This window comes from Ranitomeya variabilis, chromosome 6 (genome assembly GCF_051348905.1).
Source record: "Ranitomeya variabilis isolate aRanVar5 chromosome 6, aRanVar5.hap1, whole genome shotgun sequence".
Lineage (NCBI taxonomy): Eukaryota > Metazoa > Chordata > Amphibia > Anura > Dendrobatidae > Ranitomeya > Ranitomeya variabilis.
The window spans coordinates 558,400,182-558,417,698 of NC_135237.1; the positions used below are offsets into that span (position 1 = coordinate 558,400,182).

General features: G+C 42.9%; 1 protein-coding gene across 2 annotated transcripts in view; it reads right to left on the minus strand.

The window, feature by feature from the left end:
* TRAPPC9 (trafficking protein particle complex subunit 9) overlaps positions 1-17,517 on the minus strand; it is a 576,113-nt gene that overhangs the window by 551,114 nt on the left and 7,482 nt on the right. The gene's annotated exons all lie outside the window — the stretch shown is intronic.

Consider the following 17,517-nt stretch of genomic DNA (forward strand, 5'->3'; position numbering starts at 1 on the left):
GAGGAGGGACGGAAGGGAAAGGGGCGAGGGGAGGAGGGACGGAAGGATGGAAGGATGGAAGGAAGGAAGGAAGGAAGGAAGGAAGGGAAAGGGGCGAGAGGAGGAGGGACGGAAGGAAGGGAAAGGAGGTGAGGAGGGATGAGGGAAGGAAGGAAGGAAGAAAGGAAGGGAAAGGAGCGAGGGGAGGAGGGATGGAAGAAAGGGAAAGGAGTGAGGGGAGGAGGGACAGAAGAAAGCAAGGTAAAGGAGCGAGGGGAGGAGGGATGGAAGGAAGGGAAAGGAGCGAGGGGAGGAGGGATGGAAGGAAGGGAAAGGAGCGAGGGGAGGAGGGATGGATGGATGGATGGAAGGAAGGAAGAAAGGGAAAGGTGCGAGAGGAGGAGGGACAGAGGAAAGAAAGGGAAAGGAGCGAGAGGAGGAGGGACAGAAGGAAGGAAGGGAAAGGAGCGAGGGGAGGAGAGACACGAGGCAGAAAGGGAAAGGAGCGAAGGAAGGAAGGAAGGAAGGAAGGAAGGAAGGAAGGAAGGAAGGAAAAGGAGCGAGGGAAGGAGGAACAGAAGAAAGCAAGGTAAAGGAGCAAGGGGAGGAGGGAAGGAAGGGAAAAGGAGCGAGGGGAGGAGGGATGAGAGGGAAAGGAGCGAGGGGAGGAGGAATGGAGGGAACGAAGAAAGGGAAAAGAGTGAGGGGAGGAGGGATGGAAGGAAGGAAGGGATAGGAGAAAGGGGAGGAGGGACAGAAGAAAGCAAGGGAAAGGAGCAAGGTTAGGAGGGACAGAAGAAAGGAAGGGAAAGGAGCAAGGTTAGGAGGGACAGAAAAAAGGAAGGGAAAGTAGAGAGGGGAGGAGGGACAGAAGGAAGGAAGGGAAAGTAGAGAGGGGAGGAGGGACAGAAGGAAGGAAGGGAAAGGAGCGAGAGGTGGAAGGACGGAAAATACTATTGAGAACTTTATTCTTCCTTTCCACTTCTAATGGCAAAGACAAAAGAAAACAGAATAAAAATATTGGAGAAAGAGAAAATCGATCACAAACTAAGAACTTTCTATACAAACACACAGAGCATGGGCAACAAACAAGGAAAATCGGAGCTACTAAAGTGGGAGCAGAAATATGGTGTCATTGGCATCACTGAGACTTGGTGGGATGATACAGATGATTGGAATACAAGGCTAGAAGGATACCACTTATTTGCAATAAACAGACTTGATAAATGGGCAGGAGGTGTCGCATTATATATCTCCACAGAGATTTAACCCCTTAACCCCCAGAGCTTTTTTGGGTTTTGCGGTTTTCGCTCCCCTCCTTCCCAGAGCCATAACTTTTTTATTTTTCCGTCAATATGGCCATGTGATGGCTTATTTTTTGTGGGACAAGTTGTACTTTTGAACAACACCATTGGTTTTACCATGTCGTGTACTAGAAAACGGGAAAATAATTCCAAATTCGGTGAAATTGCAAAAAAAGTGCAATCCCACACTGTTTTTTTGTTTGGCCTTTTTTGCTAGGTTCACTAAATGCTAAACCTGAGCTGCCATTCTGATTCTCCAGGTCATTACGAGTTCATAGACACCAAACATGTCTAGGTTCTTCTTTATCTAAGTGGTAGAAAAAAAAATTCCAAACTTTGCTTTAAAAAAAAAAAAAAAAAAACGAACAATTGCAGTTTTCTGATACCCGTAGCTTCTCCATTTTTTCATGAGGTTGGCTGCATGATTTGCGGCTGCTAGCCAGCTAAGCTCTAACAGGCAGGTGGTTGGTACTTACCTGCCTCTTGGGCACGGCGCTGTTTTTCTCCGGCACACAGCTGTCACAGACCGCTCCTGCCAGGGATTCAGCTGCATGTGCTGACATGCCGTTGCGGAACTTCCGAGGGCATTCTGATTAGACAGCGGAATCCGGCTATCAATCAGAACGACATTGGAAGTTTCGCCCCGTCGATAGAGCGGAACAGAAAAGAAGCCTCTGCTCTGTAGAATTGATGTCAGCAGAGGTTTCTGAATCTCCGGCAGGAGCGGTCTGTGACATCTCTGTGCCGGGCACAACAGACAGGTAAGCGGCAATTACCTGCCTGTTAGTGCTTAGATACATTTTTTGTTTTATTTGTAACATCACGGATATCCCCTTTTAGACTTGCAAGAGATAAAAGCAATAAACAAAAGTATTTAAGGGTTATGTCAAAACTAAAAGAAAAGTCAAAGATGCTATAGGATTTTTACAGGATGAATATGGTGAAATGGTAAAAAATTATGTTGAGAAGCCGAACTTTTAAAGTCTTATTTTCTGTTTACTCTCAGAAAGTAATTGTAACATCAACTGATTTTCACTGTACTACCGAAGGAATAGAAGAATCCACACTATCCATAAACAGAAAGATGGTGAGGAATCACTGAGCTAACATAAATGAATTCAAGTCTCCAGGGACAGATGAGTAACATCCTAGGGTACGGAAAAAGTTAGCTGACGAAATTATTGAATCGATCTCAACAATGTTTGAAAAATCTTGGAGAACAGGAGAAATCCCAGAAAATTGAAGAAGAGCAGATTTTGTCCCTTCAAAAAAAAGGGAAGGAGGTGGTCCCAGGAAATTACATGCCAGTGAGCCTTACTTTTATACCAGGAAAGATCTTTCAGCAAATTATTAACCAGCATGTATGCAAGTACCTGAATGAGAAGGAAGTGATTAACCAGAGCCAGCATGGGTTTGTAACTAATAAGTCATGTTAGACTAACTTAATTTCCTTCTATGATGGAATCACTGACTGGGTGGATCAGAGAAAAGCGGTACAGACAGTGCCTACAAGTAGTATTCAACCCCCTGCAGATTTAGCAGGTTTACACATCTGGAATTAACTTGGCATTGTGACATTTGGACTGTAGATCAGCCTGGAAGTGTGAAATGCACTGCAGCAAAAAAGAATGTTATTTCTTTGTTTATTTTTTATTTTTTTTAATTGGGAAAAGTTTTTTCAGAGGGTCATTTATTATTCAACCCCTCAACCCACCAGAATTCTGTTTGGTTCCCCTAAAGTATTAAGAAGTAGTTCAGGCACAAAGAACAATGAGCTTCACATGTTTGGATTAATTATCTCTTTTTCCAGCCTTTTCTGACTATTTAAGACCCTCCCCAAACTTGTGAACAGCACTCATACATGGTCAACATGGGAAAGACAAAGGAGCATTCCAAGGCCATCAGAGACAAGATCGTGGAGGGTCACAAGGCTGGCAAGGGGTACAAAACCCTTTCCAAGAAGTTGGGCCTACCTGTCTCCACTGTTGGGAGCATCATCCGGAAGTGGAAGGCTTATGGAACTACTGTTAGCCTTCCACGGCCTGGACAGCCTTTGAAAGTTTCCTCCCGTGCCGAGGCCAGGCTTGTCCGAAGAGTCAAGGCTAACCCAAGGACAACAAGGAAGGAGCTCCGGGAAGATCTCATGGCAGTGGGGACATTGGTTTCAGTCAATACCATAAGTAACGTACTCCACCGCAATGGTCTCCGTTCCAGACGAGCCCGTAAGGTACCTTTACTTTCAAAGCGGCATGTCAAGGCTCGTCTACAGTTTGCTCATGATCACTTGGAGGACTCTGAGACTGACTGGTTCAAGGTTCTCTGGTCTGATGAGACCAAGATCGAGATCTTTGGTGCCAACCACACACATGACGTTTGGAGACTGGATGGCACTGCATACGACCCCAAGAATACCATCCCTACAGTCAAGCATGGTGGTAGCAGCATCATGCTGTGGGGCTGTTTCTCAGCCAAGGGGCCTGGCCATCTGGTCCGCATCCATGGGAAGATGGATATCACAGCCTACCTGGAGATTTTGGCCAAGAACCTCCGCTCCTCCATCAAGGATCTTAAGATGGGTCGTCATTTTATCTTCCAACAAGACAACGACCCAAAGCACACAGCCAAGAAAACCAAGTCCTGGTTCAAGAGGCAAAAAATCAAGGTGTTGCAGTGGCCAAGTCAGTCTCCTGACCTTAACCCAATTGAAAACTTGTGGAAGGAGCTCAAGATTAAAGTCCACATGAGACACCCAAAGAACCTAGATAACTTGGAGAAGATCTGCATGGAGGAGTGGGCCAAGATAACTCCAGAGACCTGTGCTGGCCTGATCAGGTCTTATAAAAGACGATTATTAGCTGTAATTGCAAACAAAGGTTATTCCACAAAATATTAAACCTAGGGGTTGAATAATAATTGACCTACACTTATGTTTAAAATTTATAAAAATTTAACTAAGCAACAAAACTTTTTGGTTTGTAAGATTTATGCATCTGTTAACCCCTTAAGCCCCGAGGGTGGTTTGCACGTTAATGACCAGGCCAATTTTTACAATTCTGACCACTGTCCCTTTATGAGGTTATAACTCTGGAACGCTTCAACGGATCTTGGCGATTCTGACATTGTTTTCTCGTGACATATTGTACTTCATGTTAGTGGTAAAATTTCTTCGATATAACTTGCGTTTATTTGTGAAAAAAACGAATATTTGGCGAAAATTTTGACAATTTCGCAATTTTCCAACTTTGAATTTTTATGCCCTTAAATCACAGACATATGTCACACAAAATACTTAATAAATAACATTTCCCACATGTCTACTTTACATCAGCACAATTTTGGAACCAAAATTTTTTTTTTGTGACGGAGTTATAAGGGTTAAAAGTTGACCAGCAATTTCTCATTTTTACAACACCATTTTTTTTTAGGGACCACATCTCATTTGAAGTCATTTTGACGGGTCTATATGATAGAAAATACCCAAGTGTGACACCATTCTAAAAACTGCACCCCTCAAGGTGCTCAAAACCACTTTCAAGAAGTTTATTAACCCTTCAGGTGTTTCACAGGAATTTTTGGAATGTTTAAATAAAAATGAACATTTAACTTTTTTTCACACAAAATTTATTTCAGCTCCAATTTGTTTTATTTTACCAAGGGTAACAGGAGAAAATAGACCCCAAAAGTTGTTGTACAATTTGTCCTGAGTACGCTGATACCCCATATGTGGGGGTAAACCACAGTTTGGGCGCATGGCAGAGCTTGGAAGCAAAGGAGCGCCATTTGACTTTTCAATGCAAAATTGACTGGAATTGAGATGGGACGCCATGTTGCGTTTGGAGAGCCCCTAATGTGCCTAAACATTGAAACCCCCCACGAGTGACACCATTTTGGAAAGTAGACCCCTTAAGGAACTTATCTAGATGTGTGTTGAGCACTTTGACCCAACAAGTGCTTCACAGAAGTTTATAATGCAGAGCCGTAAAAATAAAAAATCATATTTTTTCACAAAAATGATCTTTTCACCCCCATTTTTTTATTTCCCCAAGGGTAAGAGAAGAAATTAGACCACAAAAGTTGTTGTGCAATTTGTCCTGAGTACGACGATACCCCATATGTGGGTGTAAACCATTGTTTGGGCGCATAGCAGAGCTCAGAAGGGAAGAAGCGCTATTTTACTTTTCAATGCAAAATTGACTGGAATTAAGATGGGATGCCATGTTGCGTTTGGAGAGCCCCTGATGTGCCTAAACATTAAACCCCCCCACAAGTGACACCATTTTGGAAAGTAGACCCCCTAAGGAACTTATCTAGATGTGTTGTGAGAGCTTTGAACCCCCAAGTGTTTCACTACAGTTTATAACGCAGAGCCGTGAAAATAAAAATTATTTTTTTTTTTCACAAAAATTATTTTTTAGCCCCCAGTTTTGTATTTTCACAAGGGTATCAGGATAAATTGGACCCCAAAAGTTGTTGTCCAATTTGTCTGGAGTACGCTGATACCCCATTTGTGGGGGGGGACCACTGTTTGGGCGCATGACAGAGCTCGGAAGGGAAGGAGCGCCATTTGGAATGCAGACTTAAATGGATTGGTCTGCAGGCGTCACGTTGCATTTGCAGAGCCCCTGATGTACCCAAACAGTACAAACCCCCCACAAGTGACCCCATATTGGAAACTAGACCCCCCAAGGAACTTATCTAGATGTGTTGTGAGAACTTTGAACCCCCAAGTGTTTCACTACAGTTTACAACGCAGAGCCGTGAAAATAAAACATATTTTTTTTCCCACAAAAATGATTTTTAGCCCCCCAAATTTTTATTTTCCCAAGGATAACAAGAGAACTTGGACCCCAGAAGTTGTTGTTCAATTTGTCCCTAGTACGCTGATACCCCATATGTTGGGGTAAACCCCTTTTTGGACGCACGGGAGAGCTCGGAAGGGAAGGAGCACTGTTTTACTTTTTCAACGCAGAATTGGCTGGAATTGAGATTGGACGCCATGTCGCGTTTGGAGAGCCCCTGATGTGCCTGAACAGTGGAAACTCCCCAATTCTACCTGAAACCCTACCCCTAACCTCACCCCTAACCGTTTACGAACATTTTCTGACAGTCATAAGTGCCACGTATTTCAGTGCCACGATATTTCAGTGCCACGATATTTCAGTGCCACGATATTTCAGTGCCACGATATTTCAGTGCCACGTTATTTCAGTGCCACGTTATTTCAGTGCCACGTATTTCAGTGCCACGTATTTCAGTGCCACGTATTTCAGTGCCACGTATTTCAGTGCCACGTATTTCAGTGCCACGTATTTCAGTGCCACGTATTTCAGTGCCACGTATTTCAGTGCCACGTATTTCAGGCACTGAAAAATACGTGGCACTTAAATACGTGGCACTTAAATACGTGGCACTTAAATACGTGGCACTTAAATACGTGGCACTTAAATACGTGGCACTTAAATACGTGGCACTTAAATACGTGGCACTTAAATACGTGGCACTTAAATACGTGGCACTTAAATACGTGGCACTTAAATACGTGGCACTTAAATACGTGGCACTTAAATACGTGGCACTTAAATACGTGGCACTTAAATACGTGGCACTTAAATACGTGGCACTTAAATACGTGGCACTTAAATACGTGGCACTTAAATACGTGGCACTTAAATACGTGGCACTTAAATACGTGGCACTTAAATACGTGGCACTTAAATACGTGGCACTTAAATACGTGGCACTTAAATACGTGGCACTTAAATACGTGGCACTTAAATACGTGGCACTTAAATACGTGGCACTTAAATACGTGGCACTTAAATACGTGGCACTTAAATACGTGGCACTTAAATACGTGGCACTTAAATACGTGGCACTTAAATACGTGGCACTTAAATACGTGGCACTTAAATACGTGGCACTTAAATACGTGGCACTTAAATACGTGGCACTTAAATACGTGGCACTTAAATACGTGGCACTTAAATACGTGGCACTTAAATACGTGGCACTTAAATACGTGGCACTTAAATACGTGGCACTTAAATATCGTGGGCACTTAAATATCGTGGCCACTGAAATATCGTGGCACTTAAATACGTGGCCACTGAAATATCGTGGCACTTATATACGTATATACACGTATATTTCAGTGCCACGTATTTCAGGTTAGGGGTAGGGTTAGGGTTTTTTGTTTTTTTCTTATTTTCTTGTGTTTTTCTATAAAAACGCATGCGTTTTACCGCGTTTACATGCATTTTTTCACACATGCGGTTTTTTTAAAAAACGCATGCAGATAAAAACGCAAGTGTGAAACCAGACTAAAAGACGCTTTTTATAGCAAAAAAGTTTTTGCGTCTCCACATTTTGAGACCTATAATTTTTCCACATTTTGGTCCACAGAGTCATGTGAGGTCTTGTTTTTTGCGGGACGAGTTGACGTTTTTATTGGTATCATTTTCGGACACGTGACCATTTTTTATCACTTTTTATTCCGATTTTTGTGAGGCAGAATAACCAAAAACCAGCTATTCATGAATTTCTTTTGGGAGAGGCGTCTATACCGTTCAGCGCTTGGTAAAATTGATAAAGCAGTTTTATTCGTCGGGTCAGTACGATTACAGCGATACCTCATTTATATCATTTTTTTATGTTTTGACGCTTTTATACGATAAAAACTATTTTATAGAAAAAATAATTATTTTGGCATCGCTTTATTCTGAGGACTATAACTTTTTTATTTGTTTGCTGATGATGCTGTATGGCGGCTCGTTTTTTGCGGGACAAGATGACGTTTTCAGCGGTAACATGGTTATTTATATCCGTCTTTTTGATCGCGTGTTATTCCACTTTTTGTTCGGCGGTATGGTAATAAAGCGTTGTTTTTTGCCTCGTTTTTTTTTTTTTCTTACGGTGTTTACTGAAGGGGTTAACTAGTGGGCCAGTTTTATAGGTTGGGTCGTTACGGACGCGGCGATACTAAATATGTGTACTTTTATTGTTTTTGTTTGTTTTTTTTAGATAAAGAAATGTATTTATGGGAATAATATTTTTTTTTTTTATTATTATTTATTTAGGAATTTTTTTATTTTTTTTTTACACATGTGGAAATTTTTTTTTTTACTTTGTCCCAGGGGGGGACATCACAGATCGCAGATCTGATAGTGTGCACAGCACTCTATCAGATCGGCGATCATACTTTCATCGGAGCAGGCTGCAGCTTTCATCTGCAGCCTGCTCCGACCCGGAAGTGCTCCCTGCAGGACCCGGATACAGCCCCTCGGCCATTTTGGATCCGGGGCCTGCAGGGAGAAGACGTTCGGTACGAGGTGAGTACATCACCTCGTACCGATAGTCTCAGGGAAGCACGCAGGGAGCCCCCTCCCTGCGCGATGCTTCCCTGTACCGCCGGTACACCGCGATCATGTTTGATCGCGGTGTGCCGGGGGTTAATGTGCCGGGGGCGGTCCGTGACCGCTCCTGGCACATAGTGCCGGATGTCAGCTGCGATATGCAGCCGACACCCGGCCGCGATCGGCCGCGCTCCCCCCGTGAGCGCGGCCGATCGCGTATGACGTACTATCCCGTCACCGGGAATTAAGGCCCACCCCACCTCGACGGTATAGTACGTCATACGGGCTTAAGGGGTTAATAAATCCTGCTCTTGTTTGAAGTTTGAAGGCTCTAACTTATTTGCATCTTATTAAACCTGCTAAATCTGCAGGGGGTTGAATACTACTTGTAGGCATTGTATACTATATCTTGACTTCAGGAAAGCATTTGATAAAGTATCTCATACTTTCCTTATTGAAAAAAAATTATCAACTATGGAATGGACAGGGCAACTGTGAGGTGGATTCATAACTGGCTCAGTGATCGGACCCAAAAGAGTGGTCATAAATGGCTGCACATCCAGTTGGAGGAGTGTCTCAAATGGGGTACCACAGGGCAACTCTGTTCAACATTTTTATCAATGATTTAGATGAAGGAATTGAGGATAAACTGAGTAAATTTGCTGATAACACAAAGCTAGGAGGGATTGCGAATACTAAAGAAGAGAGAGAGAGGAATCAAAAAGATATACGGTAAGTAAACTGGAGCAGTGGGCAGCAACTAACAGAATGGTTTTTAACAGGGAAAAATGCAAAGTACTACATCTAGGTAAGAAAAATGAAAAAAGCATATACAGAATGGGAAGAATAGAGCTAAGTAACAGCACGTGTGAAAAAGACTTGGGTATACTAATAGATCACAGACTGCACACATAAGTAGTTATGAAATAAGGGTTCCTCGGTCAGGAACTAACGTCCAAAAGCCCCACATCTATCTATATATCTATATCTATATCTATCTATATATATATATATATATATATATATATATATATATATATATATATATATATATATATATATATATATATATATATATATATATATATATATATATATATATATATATATATATATATATCTAGCTGAAGAGTCCGGCGTTGCCTGGGCATAGTCAATATCTGTGGTTAGTTATAGCACCTCACTTCTCTTATTTTCCCCCCTCACTTCTCTTATTTTCCCCCTCACTCCTTATTTTCCCCCCTCACTTCTCATTTTCCCCCCTCACTCCTTATTTTCCCCCTCACTCCTTATTTTCCCCCCTCACTTCTCTTATTTTCCCCCTCACTCCTTATTTTCCCCCCTCACTTCTCATTTTCCCCCTCACTCCTTATTTTCCCCCTCACTCCTTATTTTCCCCCTCACTCCTTATTTTCCCCCTCACTCCTTATTTTCCCCCCTCACTTCTCTTATTTTCCCCCTCACTCCTTATTTTCCCCCCTCACTTCTCATTTTCCCCCTCACTCCTTATTTTCCCCCTCACTCCTTATTTTCCCCCTCACTCCTTATTTTCCCCCCTCACTTCTCTTATTTTCCCCCTCACTCCTTATTTTCCCCCCTCACTTCTCATTTTCCCCCTCACTCCTTATTTTCCCCCTCACTCCTCTCATTCCCCCCTAACACTTGTCATTTCGACCTCACATCTGTCATTTTCCGATCACTCCATTATTTTCCCTCACTCATCTCATTTTGCACTCACACCTTTTCATTTTCACCTCAGTATATACCGGTTTGTCATCTCCCTTATATATACTATATACCTGTATGTCATCTCCCCTGTAAATAGTGTATACCTGCTGCATGTCATCTCCTCCTGTATATTGTATATAGCTATGTGTCATCTCCTCCTGTATATACCTGTGTGTCATCTCCTCCTGTATATTGTATATAGCTATCTATGTGTCATCTCCCCTGTAAATAGTATATACCTGCTGCATGTCATCTCCTCCTGTATATAGTATATAGCTATGTGTCATCTCCGCCTGTATATTGTATATAGCTATGTGTCATCTCCTCCTGTATATACCTGTGTGTCATCTTCTCCTGTATATTGTATATAGCTATCTATGTCATCTCCTCCTGTATATAGTATATACCTGTGTGTCATCTTCTCCTGTATATAGTATATACGTGTCATCTCCCCTGTATATAGTATATACCTGTGTGTCATCTGCTCCTGTATATAGTATATACCTGTGTGTCATCTCCTCTTGTATATAGTATATACCTGTATGTCATCTCCTCCTGTATATAGTAGATACCTGTATGTCATCTCCTCCTGTATATAGTAGATACCTGTATGTCATCTCCCCCTGTATATAGTATATACCTATATGTCATCTCCCCCTGTATATAGCATATACCTGCGTCATCTCCTCCTGTATATAGCATATACCTGCGTCATCTCCTCCTGTATATAGTATATACCTGTGTCATCTCCCCTGTATATAGTATATACCTGTGTGTCATCTCCCCTGTATATAGTATATACCTGTGTGTCATCTCCCCTGTATATAGTATATACCTGTGTGTCATCTCCCCTGTATATAGTATATACCTGTGTGTCATCTCCCCTGTATATAGTATATACCTGTGTGTCATCTCCCCTGTATATAGTATATACCTGTGTGTCATCTCCCCTGTATATAGTATATACCTGTGTGTCATGTCTCCTGTATATAGTATAAACCTGTGTGTCATCTCCTCCTGTATATAGTATATACCTGTGTCATCTCCCCTGTATATAGTATATACCTGTGTCATCTCCCCTGTATATAGTATATACCTGTGTGTCATCTCTCCTGTATATAGTATATACCTGTGTGTCATCTCCCCTGTATATAGTATATACCTGTGTGTCATCTCCCCTGTATATAGTATATACCTGTGTGTCATCTCCCCTGTATATAGTATATACCTGTGTGTCATCTCTCCTGTATATAGTATAAACCTGTGTGTCATCTCCTCCTGTATATAGTATATACCTGTGTCATCTCTCCTGTATATAGTATATACCTGTGTGTCATCTCCCCTGTATATACTATATACCTGTAGGTAATCTGCTCCTGTATATAGTATATACTTGTGTGTCATCTCCTCCTGCATATAGTATATACCTGTATGTCATCTCTCCTGTATATAGTATATACCTGTGTGTCATCTCTCCTGTATATAGTATATATCTGTGTGTCATCTCCTCCTGTATATAGTATATACCTGTGTGTCATCTCCCCTGTAAATAGTATATACCTGTGTGTCATCTCCTGTATATAGTATATAGCTGTATGCCATCTCCTCCTGTATTAGCCCTCGTTCACACGTTATTTGGTCAGTATTTTTACCTCAGTATTTGTAAGCTAAATTGGCAGCCTGATAAATCCCCAGCCAACAGTAAGCCCTCCCCCCTGGCAGTATATATTAGCTCACACATACACATAATAGACAGGTCATGTGACTGACAGCTGCCGGATTCCTATATGGTACAGATGTTGCTCTTGTAGTTTGTCTGCTTATTAATCAGATTTTTATTTTTGAAGGATAATACCAGACTTGTGTGTGTTTTAGGGCGAGTTTCGTGTGTCAAGTTGTGTGTGTTGAGTTGCGTGTGGCGACATGCGTGTAGCAACTTTTTGTGTGTCGAGTTGCATGTGACAGGTTAGTGTAGCAAGTTGTGTGCAAGTTTTGCGCATGGCGAGTTTTGCACGTGGCGAGTTTTAGGTGTGGTGCGTTTTAAGTGTGCAAGTTTTTTGTGAGCCAACTTTTGCATGCGTTGCAACTTTTGTGCATGTGGCAATTTTTCTACGTGTGCAAGTTTTGCGTGAACCTAGTTTTCCATGTGGCAAATTTTGTGCGTGGCGAATTTTGAGAGGTGACTTTTGTGTTTCGACGTTTATGTGGCGAGGTTGGTGTATGTGTGGTGAAATGTGCGCTGAGGGTGATATGTGTTCAAGCACATGGTAGTGTGTGGCGCATTTTGTGTGTGTTCATATCCCCGTGTGTGGTGAGTATCCCATGTCGGGGCCCCACCTTAACAACTGTACGGTATATACTCTTTGGCGCCATCGCTCTCACTCTTTACGTCCCCCCTTGTTCACATCTGGCAGCTGTCAATTTGCCTCCAACACTTTTCCTTTCACTTTTTCCCCCCATTATGTAGATAGGGGCAAAATTGTTTGGTGAATTGTAACGCGTGGGGTTAAAATTTCGCCTCACAACATAGCCTATGACGCTCTCGGGGTCCAGACGTGTGACTGTGCAAAATTTTGTGGCTGTAGCTGCGACGGTGCAGATGCCAATCCCGGACATACACACATACATACACACATACAAACAGCTTTATATATTAAACTAGATGGTAGCCTGATTCTACCGCATCGGGTATTCTAGAATATGTATGTAGTTTAATTATGAAGATTTTAGAATAATACATTGAATACACAGGATTCGGCCGGCCGCGACCAATTAGCGAAGCGTGGTTCAAATCCCGCGCCAATTCGAAGCTGGACTGCGCCTGTCACTGTTCGCGGCCAACCATGTAATAAATAGCACAGCCTGTTCGCGGCCGGCCATGTAATAAATAGCACAGCCACGTCGTGTAAAACACAGCCCACTTAGTATATTGCACAGCCCACTTAGTATATTGCACAGCCCACTTAGTATATTGCACAGCCCACTTAGTATATTGCACAGCCCACGCAGTATATTGCACAGCCCACGTAGTATATTGCACAGCCCACGTAGTATATTGCACAGCCCACGTAGTATATTGCACAGCCCACGCAGTATATTGCACAGCCCACGTAGTATATTGCACAGCCCACGTAGTATATTGCACAGCCCACGTAGTATATTGCACAGCCCACGTAGTATATAGCAATGTGGGCATCATATCCCTGTTAAAAAAAAAAAAAGAATTAAAATAAAAAATAGTTCTATACTCACCTTCCGTTGGCCCCCGGATGCAGGTGAAGCGGTTACCGACGCTCCTCACGCGCTCTGGTCCCAAGAGTGCATTGCGGTCTCGCGAGTTGATGACGTAGCGGTCTCACGAGACCGCACGTCATCATCTCGCAAGACCGCAATGCATGGAGCGGTCACCGGAGCGTCGCGAGGAGCGGGAAAGGCCGGTTCTGGATCCGAGGGGCCGACGGACGGTGAGTATATAAAAATGTTTTATTTATTTTTTATTATTTTTAACATTAGATCTTTTTACTATTGATGCCGCATAGGCAGCATCAATAGTAAAAAGTTGGTCACACAGGGTTAATAGCAGCGGTAACGGAGGGCGTTACACCGTGGCATAGTGCGGTCCGTTACTGCTGCCATTAACCCTGTGTGAGGGCTGACTGGAGGGGAGTATGGAGCGGGCATTGACTGCGGGGAATAAGGAGCGGCCATTTTGCTGCCGGACTGTGCCCGTCGCTGATTGGTCGCGGCCGTTTTGCCACCACCAATCAGCGACTTGGATTTCCATGACAGATAGAGGCCGCGACCAATGAATATCCGTGACAGACAGACAGACTGACGGAAGTGACCCTTAGACAATTATATAGTAGATTGCCTGGGGGGTACTTCCGTCTGTTTGTCTGTAACATCCGTAACGGAAATCCCGTGTCGCTGATTGGAATTGCAATCAGCGATATTGGGGCGGGATTTACCGCTTCACTTTTTCCTATTGATGCTGCCTATACAGAATCAATAGTAAAAACATATCATGTTAAAAATAATAATTAAAAAAAAAAACAAAAAAAAAAACACATTCTCACCTTCCACGCCAGCCTTTCCTGCTCCTCACGATGCTCCGGTCCCAAGATAGCATTGCGGCAATGACCCGAGATCACGTGGCGGTCTCGCGAAACCGGTACATCATCACGGGTTATTGCCACAAGCATCGCTAAAGACCACCTCGGCTGTATCAGGGGGCCGACGGAAGGGGAGTATATACAGTCATATGAAAAAGTTTGGGCACCCCTATTAATCTTAAGCTTAATGTTTTATAAAAATTGTTTTTTTTGCAACAGCTATTTCAGTTTCATATATCTAATAACTGTTGGACACAGCAATGTTTCTGCCTTGAAATGAGGTTTATTGTACTAACAGAAAATGTGCAATCTGCATTCAAACAAAATTTGACAGGTGCATAAGTATGGGCACCCTTATTTTCTTGTTTTAAATACTGCTACCTACTTTTTACTGACTTACTAAAGCACTTTTTTTGGTTTTGTAACCTCATTGAGTTTTGAACTTCATAGCCAGGTGTATGCAATCATGAGAAAAGCTACTTAAAGGGGCCACTTGCAAGGTGTTCTCCTGTTTGAATCTCCTCTGAAGAGTGGCATCATGGGCTCCTCAAAATATCTGTCAAATGATCTGAAAACAAAGATTCTTCAACATAGTTGTTCAGGGGAAGGATACAAAAAGCTGTCTCAGAGATTTAACCTGTCAATTTCCACTGTGAGGAACATAGTAAGGAAATGGAAGAACACAGGTACAGTTCTTGTTAAGGCCAGAAGTGGCAGGCCAAGAAAAACATCAGAAAGGCAGAGAAGAAGAATGGTGAGATCAGTCAAGGACAATCCTCAGACCATCTCCAGAGAGCTGCAGCATCAACTTACTGCAGATGGTGTCACTGTGCATCGGTCAACTATACAGCGCACTGTGTTTTTTTGCCGCCATGCATAACGCCTTTTTGTATGACCAAACAACTCAATCTTGGTTTCATCAGTCCACAGGACCTTCTTCCAAAAAGAAATTGGCTTCTCCAAATGTGCTTTTGCATACCTCAGCAGACTCTGATTGTGGTGTGCTTGCAGAAACGGCTTCTTTCGCATCACTCTCCCATACAGCTTCTCCTTGTGCAAAGTGCGTTGTATAGTTGACCAATGCACAGTGACACCATCTGCAGCAAGTTGATGCTGCAGATCTCTGGAGGTGGTCTGAGGATTGTCCTTGACTGATCTCACCATTCTTCTTCTCTGCCTTTCTGATGTTTTTCTTGGCCTGCCACTTCTGGCCTTAACAAGAACTGTACCTGTGTTCTTCCATTTCTTTACTATGTTCCTCACAGTGGAAATTGACAGGTTAAACCTATGAGACAGCTTTTTGTATCCTTCCCCTGAACAACTATGTTGAATAATCTTTGTTTTCAGATCATTTGACAGTTGTTTGGAGGAGCTCATGATGCCACTCTTCGGAGGAGATTCAAACAGGAGAACAACTTGCAAGTGGCCACTTTAAGTAGCTTTTCTCATGATTGCATACACCTAGCTATGAAGCTCAAAGCTCAATGAGGTTACAAAACCAAAAAAAGTGCTTTAGTAAGTCAGTAAAAAGTAGGTAGGAGTATTTAAAACAAGAAAATGATAAGGGTGCCCAAACTTTTTCATATGACTAACTTTTTTTTTTTTTTTTATTGTTTTTTTTTTTTTTTAACAGGGATATGGTGCCCACATTGCTATATACTGCGTGGGCTGCGTTACATACTGCGTGGGCTGCGTTACATACTGCGTGGGCTGCGTTACATACTGCGTGGGCTGCGTTACATACTGCGTGGGCTGCGTTACATACTGCGTGGGCTGCGTTACATACTAGGCGGGCTGCGTTATATACTACCTCGCTTTGTTATATACAACGTGGCTGTGCAATATACTACGTAGGCTGTGTTATATACTACGTGGGCTGTGTTATATACTACGTAGGCTGTGTTATATATTGCATGGGTTGTGTTATATACTACGTGGCTGTGTTTTACTACCTCACTGTGCAATATACTGCGTGGGCTGTGCTATATACTATGTAGGCTGTGCTATATACTACGTTTTAGGCGTGCACGGCCGGCCGCAAACAATCAGCGACAGGTGCAGTCCGGCCGTGAATTAGTGAAGGATTTGAACCACGCTTCGCTGATTAGTCGCGCCCGGCCGGCCGAATCCTGTGTATTCATTGCTTTATTCTAAAATCTTCATAAATAGCATTAAGCTACTTACGGGTAGCGGCATTTTTCGGAGGCCCATGACAGCACTACGAGAGAGGGGATCCGCCCTTCAGGAACAGGAAACCTACAGAGATACAAAAGGGCGGCACCTCTCCCTATGCATCAGTTGAATATTAGAGCCTGAGAGGACTACCGCGGTTAGTAGCACACAAATATTATATACAAAACTAATCCCATACAAATACCACACGTGAGATCTATATATATCTCATTATGTACATTATAGGAAGTGCAACCCCCACGTGAATAGGGAGGGAACTAAGGGTGCTGTCATGGGCCTCCGAAAAATGCCGCTACCCGTAAGTAGCTTAATGCTTTATTCGGACTCCCATGACAGCACTACGAGAGAATTACAGAGATGTAAAACTACCTTAGGGAGGGACTATAGCTTGCAGCACCCTTAACCCGAAGGTGAGATCAGAGGAGCACCCCAAGTCCAACCGATAGTGCTTGAAAAAGGTGGAAGGGGACGACCACGTAGCTGCCTTACATATCTGGTCGATTGATACTCCCGATCTTTCTGCCCAGGACGTAGCCATGGCCCTGGTGGAATGCGCCCTCAGATTCTGCGGAGCCGGACCTCCACCTGCAGTATAAGCCAGAGAGATAGCCTCCCTAATCCACTTCGCTAGTGTGAACTTCGAAACTCTAAGCCCTTTCCTAGGACCTTGGAAGGATAGAAATAACGCATCCTCTCTCTTCCAAGCGTTAGTGACTGTGATGTATTCTAACAAGCATCTCCTAACATCTAATGTATGGAGTAGTTCTTCTTTAGTGTTAGAGGGGTTAGGGAGAAATGATGGTAACACTATCTCCTGTGATCTGTGAAAATGTGAGGCGACTTTTGGCA